Raw genomic sequence first — 17,145 nt, forward strand, 5'->3', positions numbered from 1 at the left:
AGCAATGACTAAAATACTGAATTTTTCTTGAACTTTTAGAACCTTTGAATCTCTGAAAATAAAATCACAATTATATTTATATGTACTATTTAGTAAATGCATTTTAAAAATATATATGTAAATATATTTCCCAGATGCATAATAATATGAATAATAATAAACTTAAAAGAAAAACCTATTACATTAGGAAAAATTTTAGGAGTAGTAAAATGATGATGCAAGTTTATGAAGAGAAAGAAATGTTAAATTTCTGGTCATTATTTTCATATACTTTCAAATGAATGATGGTATCAAGTTACTATTATAAACAGCTGAAAAAAGTGTGGTACCATCTTCTAATACTTGAATTATGCTAAAGAGTATATACCTTGCAAATATTTAGACAAGCAAATATTTTATACTCCGTTTAAAAATAGGAGTGTCAGGGACCTCCCTGGTGGTGCAACAGGTTAGGACGCAGCACTGCAAGCTTCAGTATGAGTACGATCCCCAGTCAGGGAGGTGACCCACATGGCGCAACAGACTTCTCCTGTCTCACCCACTGCTCCCCTCAGCAGTGTACTTCTTGATCTGCCTGTTCTCTCCCCACTCTGTCTCTGGTGAATCCTCTCATTGCCCCTGCACCTTTGGCCTGTACCATGCATAAACAAATCTTAAAATAAAAAAATAGGAGTGTCACATAGACTCTCAAAAAATTTTAACAGGATCTTGGATCATAAACTTTTGAAGATCACACTTCAAGTTACACAGACTTAGAATATTCCCTCTCATTCCAGAATCATCTATTATGAAAGATGATTTATTGGAGTATCTTTTCTTGTTATCTACTTAAACACTCATCCTTTTGCAGACTAAGCAATTTCACACTAGAGTATACCAATTTCTTAGAGAGGTCCCAGTGGATGCTGGGTAGGTATTGAGCACAAAGAGTAAAAACACTGGATCAGAGAACAAAGGAAAAAGATGGTAGAGACAGAGGGGTGTGCCAGAGGCAAATACTCCTGTACTGTGATTTTCCTAACTTTGCCTCTGACTCTTAAATGGGTCCTCCCTGGATGTGGTAACAAGAGCCTCTGCTGTGGTTTCAAAAGAGGAGGGGAGCTGGTCTCAGGGGAGGACACTGTCCCTTGGCACTGCAGGCCTTACCTCAATGCCACCTCAGGAGAATCATCTCCAAGGAAGGAAATGAACGAATAACCAGGCAAACATAATTCAATGAGAGAAAAACAGTCAATTTTTATCTCATTTATTTCCAGGGATGAATTGTTTTCTCCTAGTTAATATTTCCTGTTTATTAAATCACATTGAGTTCTTCATCATGTAAATCTTCATTTCCTTTACTAATTTCTCTAAAAAGCTAGTACATTTTGTGTCATATGTCTAGCTACCAACTGAATGCAATGGGTTTGAGTAGGTGAGGGGGGGGGCACTATTTTGGCACATTCCTTAGTGATTAATTGCTATGTCTGGATTTATGACATATTTATATAAGTTAGTGCAACGGATGCAGCTTTTCTGTGACGGTGAGGAGACAATCCTCCACTTCATTGAAATGCTAGCAATACAAAAAAGACACCATTTTTTTTTTTAGGTATCATCTAAACATTGGGCTTAGGGTTAACATACTGCCTTTGAGATTTGAGATTAGAATCCCTGCCAATCACTATCACTACCAAATACTGTGTATCTGTCAAGAACATTTGTCCCCTAACATCTGTGGTCTTCTGTTGCCATGTTTGTAGAGTGAAGGGGTTAGACCTGACAAATTCTTAGTTTCCCCTTTTGGTTGAATCTTCATGATTTGACATTGTAATTTCATAACAGACTTTATCAGGGAGATACTATCACATTTATTTATTTTCTTCCTAGAAACACTGAGCATGTTCCTCTTGGCATTTTATTTATTTTCATTTTTTATGAAGTGCTTTTTTCACTCTGCTTTACTTAAACAGAAATAAAAACCTGAAATCAGGATGGTAGGTATTATAACCATGGAAAGATAGTGATAAAATCTCTGTTGTTGTTTTTCATAATTCATGGGTACTGAAAATGTTAAATTAATGTTTATTAAAAAAACAAAAATTCACCAAATCCTTTAGCTCTTGCGCCCCCACTTCGCTCCCATCCTCACCTCTACCCCTTTGATGAGCTCAGTTTTATTGTCAATGTCTATTTATTGAGTTTTATTTTTATTTTCTATTGTTCCTTTATTCACTTTGTTTCCTTATATTGCATATCTAGATGAATCCATCCAATATTTGCTATTCTGTTTTATTTTGCTTTGCACAAATCCTTAAAATTCATTTCATTTTGCTATAAATAGTGAATTTCATCTTTTACAGCTGAATAGTATTTCATTGCACATCTATCTATCTATCTATCTATGTATATGTGCACAATGCAAAATATACACACACATATATCTTCTGCATACAAGTATCTATTGACAGACACTTATGTTGTTTCTATCTCTTAGCTATTGCAAATGCCACAATAAGCATTGGGTAGTGCATATAACTCCAACTGTTCACTTCAAAAACTGTGTCTCCAATTTTCATTCCTATCAATAGTTCCCTTTCCTCCACACCCACACCAATATTTATTTTCAATAGTCTTTTTGATGTAAGTCATTCTGAAAGGTGTGAGATGCTACCTCATTGTGGTTTTGATTTATATTTCTCTAATAGTAAATGATGAGCATTTTTTTTATGTGCTTTTCTATGTCACTTCTATGTCCTCTTTAGAAAACTGTCTCTTCAAATTTTCTGCCTGTTTTTAAACTGGGTTGTTTGTTGTCACACTGAGCTTCACAAATTAGTGCCCCTTAGTGGATATACAAATATCTTCTCCCACTCCATAAGGTGTCTTTTTTGTTCTGCTGACATTTTCTTTCTCTGAAAAGACACTTTTAATTGATGTATTCCCAATAGAGAAAACAGACCAGGATGCACTTCCAACAACTTCCAGGCTAAAATTTTCCCTGAAGATGGAGTTGCAACTTCAGCTGCCTAAACCTAAAGGCTTTTAATTTGGACGAGATGCAGCAAGCACAGTTAGATGACTATAATCCCATGGATGACCCCAGTGAGACATAACCCAGATATCAGTTGTAGAGAGGACTTCATTCAGCTCCCAACAAGTTCCATTAAGCAGGACTTCCCCAAATGTTAGAACCACAGCTGCCTATACCAGGGGACTGTGGCTCAAGCTGCTTGATAGTCATTCCTTTGGATGAATCCATTGATCAGAAGTTATAAACACCATCTGGTGGCCTCAGCTGTTGTAGGAGTAGGGGTGCAGGGTGTTTCACCTTGTGAATCCTTGAGTGTAGCCTTCTTACAGCTAACCTTTCCAGCATCTTCTGCTTACAGTGCTCAGAGGTGGATCTCTGCTCCCAAGTATACTGTTGTTTTCCAGAGGAAGGGCCTTCTGTTTTTCACACCTGATTGTGTGTGCTTTCCTGACTAATGCAGTTTCCAGATACCTGAGTACATATATGGACATGAGCCATCCAGGTGGCAAAAGAAGTTTCTTCCTTTGCTTGGAAGCCCAAGTTAAACTATGTTATTATTTTCCCTACCCTTTTTCATGTTTCTTTCCACTTAGGAATTTTAAGTACTTATGCTATTTTGATTTTCCTTATGTTAAGTATTCGTAAGAAGATGGATGTTTTTACATTCAACATTGGTCCTTAATAGCTTTTCCACATCTGATGCCAAATGAATTTTTGTTAGACTGACCTGAAATTGTCTGCCTTTAAAATGATTATAATGCTAATGCCACATTGATTTTGCAGATGGATATTGAGTGATCATGTTTCGATAATTTCTCTTTCATTTCTTTCTTCCTAGCTGTAGGTATCTCATTTAATGTCTTACCTCTTCAGTTCAAAATTAAATAGTTCTGTTTCTTGTTTTCCTACTCACCTCTCTAAACTATATTAAAGGATGTACTTATTCGGGCAGCCACATGTCCTTGGTTGTTTTTCTGGTACTAATCAACTTCACTGTAGGGTCATAGTTAAAAATATTTGTGTCAGTTCAGAGAAAAAGGGGCGTGGATTATTAAAAATCATTCAGCCGACTTACATTTTTATTTATATTAACACTACTTACAACTAGGAGAAGTAGAGTTTTTAAAAGTGGGAACAATGTATGCATCTTATGTTTGCATACTTTAATGCATTTGCCAATTTCTATGAAATAGGTGCTTAGGGCTATAAAAGAATTCTTCCTTATCCTCAACCAAGAGTGAAATGTAATGCTGTAATATTTTAAATGTGGTGAAGAGCATTAATATATGTTGAAAATCTAATAAAAAATCTGTTTTCAAACACAGTATAGATTTTTCAATAGAATGAAGAGGAAATGTAATAATAAAATGCTGCAAACTAATAGCAGTGTAATAAATCCCCATTTCCCATTCTCGGCAGGTTTTGTCCCCCCTTAAAGTGTTCTCCCTTTTGTTGTCCAACTGAAAACTGAATTTCATCTTAGAAAGGTGAAGCCATCTCACTAACCTTAATTTTATTTCTTTAACCCCTTGTGGCGCAGCGGGTTAAAGCACTGCACTGAGAAGTTAAAGCCACTTCCGCATGAGTTCGATTCCCGCCTGCCCCGGAGGTGACCACATGGCGTGGCAGACCTCTCCTGACCCACCCGCTGCTCCCCTCAGCAGTGTACCTCGTCGATCTGCCTGTTCTGCTCCCCACTCTGTCTCTGGTGAAGCCTCTCACCATCCCTGAGCCTCTAGCCTATACCCCAGTTCTGTATGTACAAATAAATAAATCTTTAAAAATATATATATATAATTGGAAATATTTTTCTTGGACTGGTGTTGCTGACTCTTGGCTATCACAGGGTACAACTGAGCACACCTTCAACCATAAATGTAAACATGTAGTTTTGTCTCCTTAGTTAGGGGGTAGGTTAGTAATTAGACTGCTAAGTGCAAAAGAGTATTAGATGATCACTGTGGCTGACACATCAGCAAGGCCTTGTGAGGCTCACAGGGGGATATGATAGGCATGAAAGGGACAGATTCCAGTTAAATTCCCCTTTCTCACTCTCATTTGTTACATGGCCTCTCCAATAAAGTGGGGATATTATAATTGTTGCTTGTGGGGGGAGGACTGGGATCTTAAGTCCTCACATGTAGTACAGTTTTATACTAAGATCTTTTTCTTCCATGGACAAGCTTCATTTTCATTCTGAAAAATCGGCAGCATATAATGTTGGATAATTACGGTATAGCCACAGGTGTGGGCGGGTATTAAAAACAAGGCAAAAGTGTTTGAATTTAATATGGCAGGAAATAGAGGGGGAGCCTTTCTGAGTGAATGAATACCAGCCAATTGGAAGTAATCTTTCGGTGAAATCTGCTTCGTAAATCTAATCATATTTATAATATTGTGTATAGTGATTCTTTCACTCCCTATCCAGTAGCAAAACAACTGTCTTAGTCGGAATCATGAAAATCACAGAGTAGTGCTTTATAGTCATAAAATATTACACAAGCAATACACAAGAAATATGGGCAAAGGGCGTGCCAGGAAAGAGGAAGCAGCAGGTTTCCGCCTCTTTTCTCCCTCTGGAGCCACGGTCCATGCCTGGGACATAACAAGCTCCCTTTATATTCCAAGGTTTGTATTTCAGAAAATAAGACATTTAGAACTGTAGAACTCTGAATGTGTGTGAGGGGATGACCTTGGATCTGTTAAAAACGTGTTTTAAACCACACAGTTCATGTAGGAAATCATTCAAATGTTAGATGAAGATGGTTACCGCAATCCCTACAGAATGACTCTGCCTCTTTTGCTTTCACTGGAAAACAAATTAGGGGGATGTTTCTGCAGTGATCACTTGAAGCAGCATTAATTTGTCACGAATATAATTCACAGCTCCGGTACTATTAACTGTTTCGAGTGGTAAACAGTGAAGTGAGTAATTGTCCTGTTAGTCAAGACATGGAAGGGGAGATCTGTAAGTCAGCCTGTGCCAAGGTGGGTTACCTGCTTCTTTGTGAAACTTGTTGTGGCTATTGTGAGAACAGAAGAGACCCGATTAGCTGGAGACTGGGACGCTGCCTCCGGTCCTTGGCATCTTCCCAGGAAAGGCACCTGTATTTTCTCATCTTCCTTCTTCTTTTTCTCCTCCATCTATAATCTAATCCCTTCCCTTCATTTTGTACTTTTCACTGCTTCCCTTTGCCCATATTTCTTGTGAATTCCAACAAATTCTGGAAATGAGAATGGTTTCAGAAAGGTGTGCTAATGTTCACTTCAAGCAGACCAGTTTCATTGCCAGAAGAGGATCACTGCGCATGATTTATTATAGAAATTCTTTGTTATTGATGTTGCTCTTGGTCCAAAAACACAATCTCAGCCCCTGTATCAGTTATGATGATTAGTATGAGCTGGCCATGTCTCATGCTGGGTGGACAGTGTCTCTTTGACTTTCACATAGACATGGCTACTAAGAGGATGTCATGGAAGAAGGTTGGAGGAAACTTTAGGAGGTCAAACAAATTAATAGAGACAATGAACGGGAAAGTTGGAAATAAAATAATCAGAAATACAGAAAATGTTTCTAGAAATCAGCAGATTCAATAAGAAGGTTAAGAAGGTTAAGAAAGAACAATAAAAAAATACTATATATTTTAACTACTTGATTATTGAGTGGTCCTTGGAGCATAAATGCCATGGAGAAAACACAAATCTCATGTCTTTCTGCCTAGGGGAAAAAGGTTATTAGACATGCTTCAAAAAAAAAAAAAAATGAGGGTATGAGGGATGAGCTCCCAGATGGGGAAAATATATACAGCACAAACACCAGACAATATCTCCTCAGCAAAGAGGCCTAAAATAGCTGTGTGCTCCCTGCTGGCACCACCTAAATTGCTCACTGTACTTGGTAACTCACTGAAGAGAGGTTTAAAAAAATACAGCAACAATTTATTTTATTCTGTGTATGTGTATTTGGAACAATTATTCAACTAAATGTTGTAACAAAACCTGTTTTTTAAATTATCATTTTGAGCGAGGTGTGTGTTATATGCAGAAAAATACTCATTTATGTTTTTTAAACATAAAAAACATTTTCACTACAGAGATCAGATGTTGATGTTAACTTTAATTTTCACTAATCTCTAAAATTTACACATTACTAGTCTATACTGGATACTGATACAGAAAGTCAGGTACTTAGAAAATGGACTTCGCATGTCTATGATTAATAGTCTTAATTATATCTGAAATGTCATTTCCAATTTGAATAAGAAAGAAATATAAACTCATTGAAACAAAAGTTAAGTGTGATTACTAGAAAAATCGAGGGAAGGAAACAGAATGGAGGGATTCTGTGGTTATATTGAATACCTCTGAGTTCAACCTTTAATTCTTAGTTAGCCTTTAATTTTTCTTAATTGTTGTAAAATATAGAAAATAAAACATAACATTTTAACCATTTTAAATGTACAATAAAGAGGCATCTAGTACATTCACGATGTTGTACAACCAGCATCACTACCACGGGCTGTGTCTGAGGTTCCCAAACTACACCCCCATCCACTCTCCCTCCAAGCCTTGAGCAGCTCCACTTTATTTTTTACAATCTTCTTCTATCAATTTGGCTACTCTTGGTATCTCACCAAAATGGAATCATAGAGAATTTGTCCCACGGTGACTGACGTTTCACTTAGCATAATGCCGTCAAGGTTCATGTTGTAATTGGTTTCAAAATTCTCTTCTTTCCAAAGGTTGACTTATATACCACACTCTGTCTACCCATTCATTTATTAATGGGCACTTTGTTTCTGCCTTTTGAGTTTTTTCAGTTATGCTGCTATGAACAGTGGTGTACTGATACCTGTTGGGAGGTCCTGCTTGCTTCAGTACATACTCACATGTGAGAGTGCTGAGCCCTATGTTCACGCTCTTTACTCAGAGTGACGCCCCATTTTACATCCCACCAGCAGTGCTGGAGGCTCCAATTTCACCATATCTTCATCAACATATCATTTATTTTATAATAGCATTTTAAATGCATGTGAAGTGCTATCTTTTAATATAAATCAGGTATAGAAACCCCAGTGGCCTGATGGATAAGGTATCGGCCTGCTAAAATCAAATATATTTTAGACTAGTTGTAGATTAAATGGATTTACAAATGTTAATTTTACTTACAATATGATTAATTTTTCATGTTAGGTTTCTTGTTTGTATTAGTGTTCAGCAGATTTATAATTAATCTGGTTTAGGTAGGTTGGGTAACTTGTTCAAGGTCATACAGACAGTAAGAGATAGATCCAGAATACCAGGTGAGTCTAACTCTAAATAAGTCTCTTGAGACATGAAATCTACCTAGGGCCCTGCTTGGTGGTACAGCAGGTTAAAGCACTAAGAAGCTAAAGCCACTTCAGCATGAGTTCGATCCCCACCCCGGAAGTGACTCATATGGTGCGGCAGACCTCTCCTGACCCACCCTCTGCTCCCCTCAGCAGTGTACTTTGCCATTCTTCCTGTTCTGCCCCCCACTCTGAATTTGGTGAATCCTCTCACTGCCCCTGCACCTCTGGCCTGTACCCTAATTCTGTATGCATAAATAGATAAATCTTTAAAAAAAATCTGTTCAAAAGTCTAATATTATAGGATGAGCATGTACACAAAACCAAGACTGCTCCTAGCTATTGAAGCCCTATTGGGTGCCAGATACTATACTAATGACTTTACTCATGGGTCCTCATTTTGTGAGCTGAGTGAGTTCCAGAGAGCTTAGTTTACTATTTAATATTATCTATCAGTACTGGCTGAGCTAGGATTCACTGAAGTCTCCATCAACTCCAGAAAGAGCTCCCAGTTTGACATATACTTAGAGTTTCACTCCCACAGCATACATTTATCAAAAACTGCTGATGATACAATCTATATTTGTTCAGTAAAAAGTTCTGAGTGTTTTATGAAGCAAATAGCATTTAAGAAGTTCATGGGACATGGTAAGAGCTCAGGCACATGGAGATGGAGAGAAAAGGATTGTAGACAGTGAGAAATGCAGACCTCTAGTCTAGAACCAGATCTTGCCTGGCATTTCAGAGCTGCAGCATTGTGATGCTGGATATAGCTTCAGACTGGGACCAAAGCAGCTGGTGCCTTGTAGTCACTTCTTGGTCTCATTTTATCTGCACCCTTCTGCTTCCCCAGTTTGCAGATTTATGTCAGCCTATCCTCTGAAGGCAAGCAGCTGCCGCCTCTGATGCCTTTCTGGTGCAGAGAATTCCAGACCAGCTTCTGGTTTCAAGAAATGACATCTGATTTGTGGGGATCAATTTTAGTTTTGCTTCCTTGGAGAAGCAGAATACCAGGCCAATTTTGCTTATGGCTCAAAACCCAGTACTTCCTATGCGTGCTGCTGTTTTTGCTTTATTACATTTTGTGTTTGGTTCCTGATGATGCTTCCTCTTTATCTTTTTATTTCTCTCTTGGTGATATGTGTATGGAAGAGTTGAAATGCTTTGAAGTATGAACACACAAATCCTTCTTGATTAGAAGTCCTTGAAAAAGGTTGTGAGGTGTCATAAATCAGCTAGGCTCAGAGCAAGAAGAAGTAGGGTAAAGGGAGATGCCTGAATATCTATTGCTGATTCTAGCAACAGAAGCCAGCACACTTTCAAATAGGACTGTGCAAACTGAGGGCTATTCAAGGAGATACAAATATTGAAGCAAGGTTAGTTTCTATAGCTCGGTCATAGCAGCAAGTGTGTTAGCTGCAATAGTAGCCAGCATCAAATTGGAGACCATAATGTGGCTTGGAGAGCATCTTAAATGCCAAATGATAGTGAGTTGCAGAGAGGAGTCAAAGTTCCAGAATCTCATTTGAGCAGTCTATAATCTCACTAGAGAGAACACTTCCAACATAGCAGTGAAGTGAAATTTCAGGTACGCCAAGTAAAGTGACATTGCATTATGGGAACAGGAGTGGGGTGGGAACAAAGTCAGAATTCACCTTTTCTTCTCCTACCACATCCATTCTGAATGTGTGATTCCATTGTGGGAATCTAATCTAATACCTCCATCTGAGAAGCATTGGGGAAGAGAAAATCTTACACCAGTTTTTTCTGTTACCGACATTCTACAATCTATAAGTAGACATTGAAAAGTCTACTTAATGTTATTTTTTTTTAAATTTATACTTAGTATCACAAAGTAGTTGGCTATAGTGAAATTGAAGTGTTTATTGCATCCAAATAGAAATAAGTTCAGTTTAAATGCTCCACTCTGAGGTATGCTGATTACCACCATGCCAGAATAAGGTTTGCTAACATCAAAAGTGTGTTTCCTTGTGTATGTCCTTTTTTTCAAATGGCTTTTTCACAGTTGGGGACTTTCTAAAGGTAATAAAGGATTAATTAAGAAGTGAAGTCAACTAAACTATGCAGAAATTAATAAGTGAAATGGAAACTTCTAATGGTAAAGGAGGAAAAACAATGATCTCTTTATTCTGTAGGTTCTTGATTAAAAGACCTTGTAACAAAAAAATAGATTAACAAGAGAGAAACAAGCAACTTATTTGCATATGCTTGTATGTCCACAGAAGACCTACATAGGAGATTCAAAGAAATGTCCAGATAAAGAAATAGCAAATTGAAGAATTGATGAGGCAAAAGAGGTTAGGAGAGGGATTATAAAGTAGTAAAGAAATAACATGGTTTGTTTGTATAACATTATCAGGCCTCAGCTCCTTGACTCAGGTGATATGGAGGTCTCCTTCACTTTTAGTTCACAGAGAATAACTTTTAGGCAGAAAATTTACCTCTTGCTTTCAAGAATGAAGGTCAAAGCAAGAGAAGGTTAGAGTGATCTACTTTTGTAATTTTCTCAAACTTCTTGAGGTTAAGATATTTAATATGCTGGGTCATATGGAAGCTCCATTTTTGCAGCAACATGGGTGGAGCTGGAAGGAATCATGCTTAGTAAAATGAGCCAGAAAGAAAAAGAAAATACCAGATGGTTTCACTCATAGCAGGAGCATAAAGGACTAGAGGAAGAAAAAAAAAAAAAAAGGAATTGCAATAAAGTAAAAATGAAAAGCAGCAAACAAACTTAAACCAGAGACATTTTATGGGGCTGGAGAGTGGAATGGGATCAAAACTGGGGTGGGATGAGTGCACGGGACTATGGTGATGGCACATGGGTGAACTGGTGGTGGGAAGTCCACGGGGATTACAATCGGATGAAAAAATGAGCAAAATGAAAAATGATGTAAAAAATAAATTAATTAAAATAAATAATAAAAGATATTTAATATGCCAATGTGCCATATTTTGGATACTGAATCTCAATGTATTCAATAAAATATTGAATAGAGACCATATTTAGCTTAGTCTCAAAAGTGATTCTCGTGGTAATTGACAGTAGGAACTTGGGATTTAGTAGAATGCTTGAAAGGAATTGCTAACAAATATTTACAATTTGGGGGTCATTTTTAATTAGGCAACTTTCCAGGCAATTATCCAATTATTTAAAAATTTTTTGATGGAAATTTGGCCTTTTATTGCTAGGCTAACTTGTCTAATTTGTAAGCAGAGTCACATATATTCTGGTATGTTTTATAAAATTTCCAATTAAAAATATAATACTTTTGAAAATCTTACCAGAGGGAAATTTTTGTTACTGAATTTCCATATTTTGTGATCTCTCTTATACTCCTAAAGCTAAATTAAATGATTCACTTTCATCCATACTGAGTTTGACTGTTTTAATTGTAATGCCTATTTATGATTGTATTGCACAATGTGAAGTTTTTTTTTTATTTTTTCTTTTTTTGCTGTTACAGTTAGAGGCTTTATAATCAAGTCTAAAAATAAAAGGACTGATTATACTTTAGTAATTTCTAGCTATTTCTTATACATGCAAAAGAAGAATTGATATTGTAATACCATTTCTTTCCATCAATCATTGCACAATTCTAGAATCACCTTTCATGATTTTAAAAGCTTACTGGAGTTCTTAAACCAAATTAGGAAATATTCTGAGTGAAGTGTTCCCTGAAAACTTGTAATATAGGTGATCAAATCATCAGTGAAGGAACAGAAAGCATGCACAAAATACACAAGTGGGGTGGATCCACTTCTCTTTGGTACCAAGTATTATTCAAAATTATAGTCTCTGCTTTCCCAGCTATCTCCAATCATTGAATTCACTGGTGATTTCCTCTGTCATTGAACAGAGCTGACATAGTAAGTAATAAGGTGCTCAATTACATTTCTTTTCTTTTCTTTTTTTTTAAGATTTATTTATTTATGCATACAGAACTGGGGTACAGGCCAGAGGCACAGGTGTGGTGAGAGGATTCATCAGAGACAGAGTGGCAGATGGACAAAGTACACTGCTAAGGGGAGCAGCGGCAGAGTCAGGAGAGTCCTGCTGCGTCATGTGGGTCACCTCTGGGGCAGGGATCGAACTCATGCGGAAGGGGCTTTAGCTTCTTAGTGCTGTGCTTTAGCCCAATGCACCACCAAAGTAGGCCCTCAATTACATTTCTCAAGTGAATAAATGAGTGAAATAAAATGAGAGAAAATGTAGAGAGCCATAAAGATAATTGTCATAAAGTTAAGCTCCATAAAGGTAAACAGAAAACTTGGTCATGAAGCATCTGCATAAAGAGGACTTCTTGTACCCCTGTGGACAAAAGAGGAGAAATGTGCCAATAACTGCCAGTTTCAACCTGACCTGGAGGATGTTGTATAAGTGAGCTCCAGAATACATAATTAGAAAAAAACAGGGCAATGTTGAGAAAGGAAATGTTTTTTTTTTTAATTCATTTAGAAGAGGGATTAAATTATGATTGTCATCCTCTAGGACAAATGTGCCATGATTACAATTGTGGTAAATGCAAAATCGACTAATCAGGCTTAGGGCTGGGTAGATTACAACTGTGAAATACGTGATTTTCCAAATAGTTGTCATTTCCTCCACCTCTGACCAGTGTTTGTATTTATCACTTATAATGATGGTTGGTATGGATTTCATAAGTATCAGAAATTTCAGCATCTTTAATTAATTATTCAAGTCAAGCTTATCTATTGGTCAACTAAAATATCTCTTAGTTAGAAATATGTGTGTTGTGGAAGGAGAGGCCACTTAAGGTCATTGGCTCCAATAATAGTTTCAAATCAATCAACGGAATCACTCTATGACTTGATAGATCAACATGGTGACTTTGTAATGAACTAAGAGGGAGAAATAATTATAGTTGCCAATTTATTAAAGTATCAATGGTGGAATGAAAAATAGACCCTATGCTCCTAGATAGTTTCCTTGTAAACAAAGCAACAAGGTAAATATAACTATGATTGTGAGGTAGAGTCAACATTAGATCTGTTTTATTAACCATTTTAGAAAAGTGTTCATTATCATCCACTACCATGGCATAATCATTCTCTCCTCTCTGAACTCTCCATCTCAGTTCTATCTGTATGTCTATACAGCTATCTAAAATTATTGACTTTTAATTCTATACCATATTATGTATCCTATTTAATCCTCATATCAAGTCTGGAAGGCCTGCACTTTTTTTTTTTTAAGATTTATTTATTTGTGCATACAGAACTGGGGTACAGGCCAGAGGCTCAGGGGCAGTGAGAGGCTTCACCAGAGACAGAATGGGGAGCAGAACAGGCAGATCGACGAAGTACACTGCTGAGGGGAGCAGCGGGCGGGTCAGGAGAGGTCTGCCGCGCCACGTGGTCTCCTCCGGGACAAGGCAGGGATTGAACTCATGCGGAAGTGGCTTAATATTCTCAGGGCTGTGCTTTAACCCGCCGTGCCACCAAGGAGGGCCAGGACTGCACTTTTAAGAATGTTTTGATTTCAAAACACTGATTGAAAAAGATACCTGTGCCCCCATGTTTATTGCTGCTTTATTTACAATTGGAAAAACATGGAAGCACCCAAATGTCCAAAAGTAGATGACTGGATAAAAAAGATGTGGTACATATATACAATGGAATATTACTCAGCAAACAAAAAAGAGAAATACATGTCTTTTGCAGCAACTTGGGTGGAACTGGAAAAGATCATGCTTAGTGAGATAAGCCAGAAAGAGAAAGAAAAATACTGGATGGTTTCACTCATAGCAGGAGTATAATGGGCTAGGTGGAAAATAACAAAAATAATGAACACCATATACCAGAGACATTTTGCGGGGGTGGAGTGGGGAATGGGATCAAAAAGGGGGGGGGTAGAGGGAAGTGCACGGGATTATGGTGATGGCACACCGGTGACTTGGTGATGAGAAACCTGCGGGGATTACAATTGAGATGGAAAAAAAAATGTACAAAATGATGTAAAAATAAACTGTTGTAAAATTAAAAAAAAATGTTTTGATTTCTTGAGTAAATAAAGTGATCAGCTTGATTATTTTGACTATTTGAAGTGGTAGTTCTTTAAGATTTAAAGATATTGATAATATTAATTAGTTATTGATAATAAATTATATCTTTAACTTTACATATTTTTGGTAAAATATGTATTTTTATATTACATAAAGATAGAATATACACTTAAAAATATATGGCATATAAAATAAGACTAATGATCAATTAATATGCAGTATATAATTAAAATAGAAAACTTAGCCTCCCAAGAAAATTTCAGAAATTTTGTAAGTTTAGTACCTAAATATAGGCCCATTACTCAGGGATTTATATTGTGAGGGAGCAAAAATCTGTCACCCTAAATATCTTTTTGGCAAAAAGTTAATTTCATAGAGGGCCTCTGAAATCTGGGTATTATTTGCTTTTGAAAAGATATTCACATAAAATTCTGTAAAAATCGATACCAGGAAGGCTTTAATCTCCTTATATTGAAGACAGCAGAATTAAATTTTGTATACCTTTGTCTACTGCCTTCCCAGAATATCTCCCTTACTTATCTTTACTTACTTTCCCAAAACCTTCTGTTTTAGCTAAAGTATTTAAGTCATCTGATCAACTTCCTTAGTCATGCTGCACCTCTCCCTGCTTACAGGAAGTACACATGGTATTATTTAAATTCTTTTTGTTTTTCTGTTATCAGTCTATCTGATTTTTGTTTATTTGCTAGACTAGAAAACACAATAGGGCGCCAGGTGGTTTTCTTTGCAAACTCACTATATTTTCCTGATATATTTTAGATGATAAAAAGCAGAAAATTAAAATATGAATACTTTAATTTTTTGCATAGTAGATGCAGACATTTATGGAAAATATATTATATTCCCACTACATTGCATTATAGTTTTAAAAATGCATGTACAGAAACTATTATATAATCCAAACATGATAATTACGTAATTGTTCAACGAAGACATTTAGTTTATAAATTTTGATGTGATTAACTGATTAAATGGCATGTAGGAGATTAATTTTGAGCTCTTGTTCACTTGTTTTAAGAATACTGCCTGTCCATAAGACATATTTCATATTTCAAAGCTGAGAAATTTGATCCCTAAATCGTTGGTTGATTAACCCACTTGAAGTCTCTTTACCACAAATTGTTTAAAAAATAAACTATAAGGCTTTCCTGGTGGACTAGAGGTTAAGTCTCAGTGCTATCCCCATTGTGGCCTGAGTTCTATCTCTGTCCTTAGAGCTGACCCACATATGGCACAGCAGGCCTTTCCTTTTTCTCCAGCCTATCCCCGTAGCGGTGTGCTGCAGTAAATCTGCCACCTCTGGCCTACACCCCAGCTCTCCAACACAAAAATAAATAAATATAACCTTAAAAGAATAAAGAATAAATTATGGCAATGTCTGGGAATCTTTAAACCATTATTCAAGAAGCTCACTTGGAGACAGGTATAATGTAGTAACATACATCTGAGTCAGGTACAGTGTCGTAAGCCAATTATAAACAAGGTTGCTTTTGAAAGCAAAGCAGAGAGAAGTGAAATCGTAAATGCATTCATTGCTTCTCTTTCATAGTGCATATCAAATCTGTTTGTGAGCTTGTTTCCACATTACAGAATAATGTAATCAGTATTTGTATAAAATATGAGGATAATTAAATGATTTTCCACAGCCATGTGAGTGTTGGTGTCTATCAAAATATATAATTGAATTAACACTGAAGCAAAAGGACTCTGGGTAGCTTCTTACAAGTTCTGGAATTATCACAAGAAAAATAATTCCAGAGCAAAATGAACATAAAATTAACTTACTTCTTAAAATTGAAGATCTTTGCATTATTTTCTCTTTGCTACCCAGATATCAGGTATTCAATAAATGTTCTAAAAATTGCCCTCAAATCCTATTTCTATTTTAAAATTAAATGAGCAAATTAGTTGAGAATAGCAACACAAAATATGTTTTAAGCAATTTAAATTCTTGTTGATAAAGGCAAGCATTAAGTGAACAGTAAAATACTATTTATAAAAATGTCTTTGACTTACATTTTCATGTCATTCTAATATGTTTTGATTGTATAAAGAATATTTTGAATCTGAAACAGAAATGACCAGCTCTAAAACATAAATAGCAGTAACAGTGTTTTAATAACTGAGAAAGAAGTTAAGAAAACCCTTGTAAATTTATTTTTAATCATAAACTGTATGAAAATTATGTAATTTAAAAGTCAATTTATTTCTGACAGTTTCTTTATGTGTATGTTGCAGATTGAAAACATCTAATTTACATATAAAAATCTAGGTAGCATGTCTTCTGGAAATAGAAGTACTTAGAATGCTGAATTGGCCTCTTTGCTATGTGTAGAGAAACTGCTATAATAGATTTTGAGTTAAAGTATATGTCTAGGCTAAGGTCCTGAATGGGCTAATGTCCATTAACAATCAACAAATTAGTAAATTGCCTTTATTGAAATTTCTTTTCTCAACCTAATGGTTTGTTTAACTGATGGCTGATGTGACCATTAGGAGCTATTAACATGTTAAGAGGGTATTAAATAAAGCCAACAGTTGGCTTTAGAAACAAAAGGATAAACATAGTACAATTTATTATTTTGCTAGGCTAAGCAAACATGGTTTAGATGCATTGATGCCTTTTAACAATGCCAGTAATCATCTTTTGAATAAATATTCTATTGGGTTAAGAACAAAAGAATCAGCAAAACTAAGATCCACTGAAATTCACATTGCCAATCTTTTAATTGATTTG

This window comes from Condylura cristata, unplaced genomic scaffold (assembly GCF_000260355.1).
Source record: "Condylura cristata isolate star-nosed mole 26May11 unplaced genomic scaffold, ConCri1.0 scaffold00001, whole genome shotgun sequence".
Lineage (NCBI taxonomy): Eukaryota > Metazoa > Chordata > Mammalia > Eulipotyphla > Talpidae > Condylura > Condylura cristata.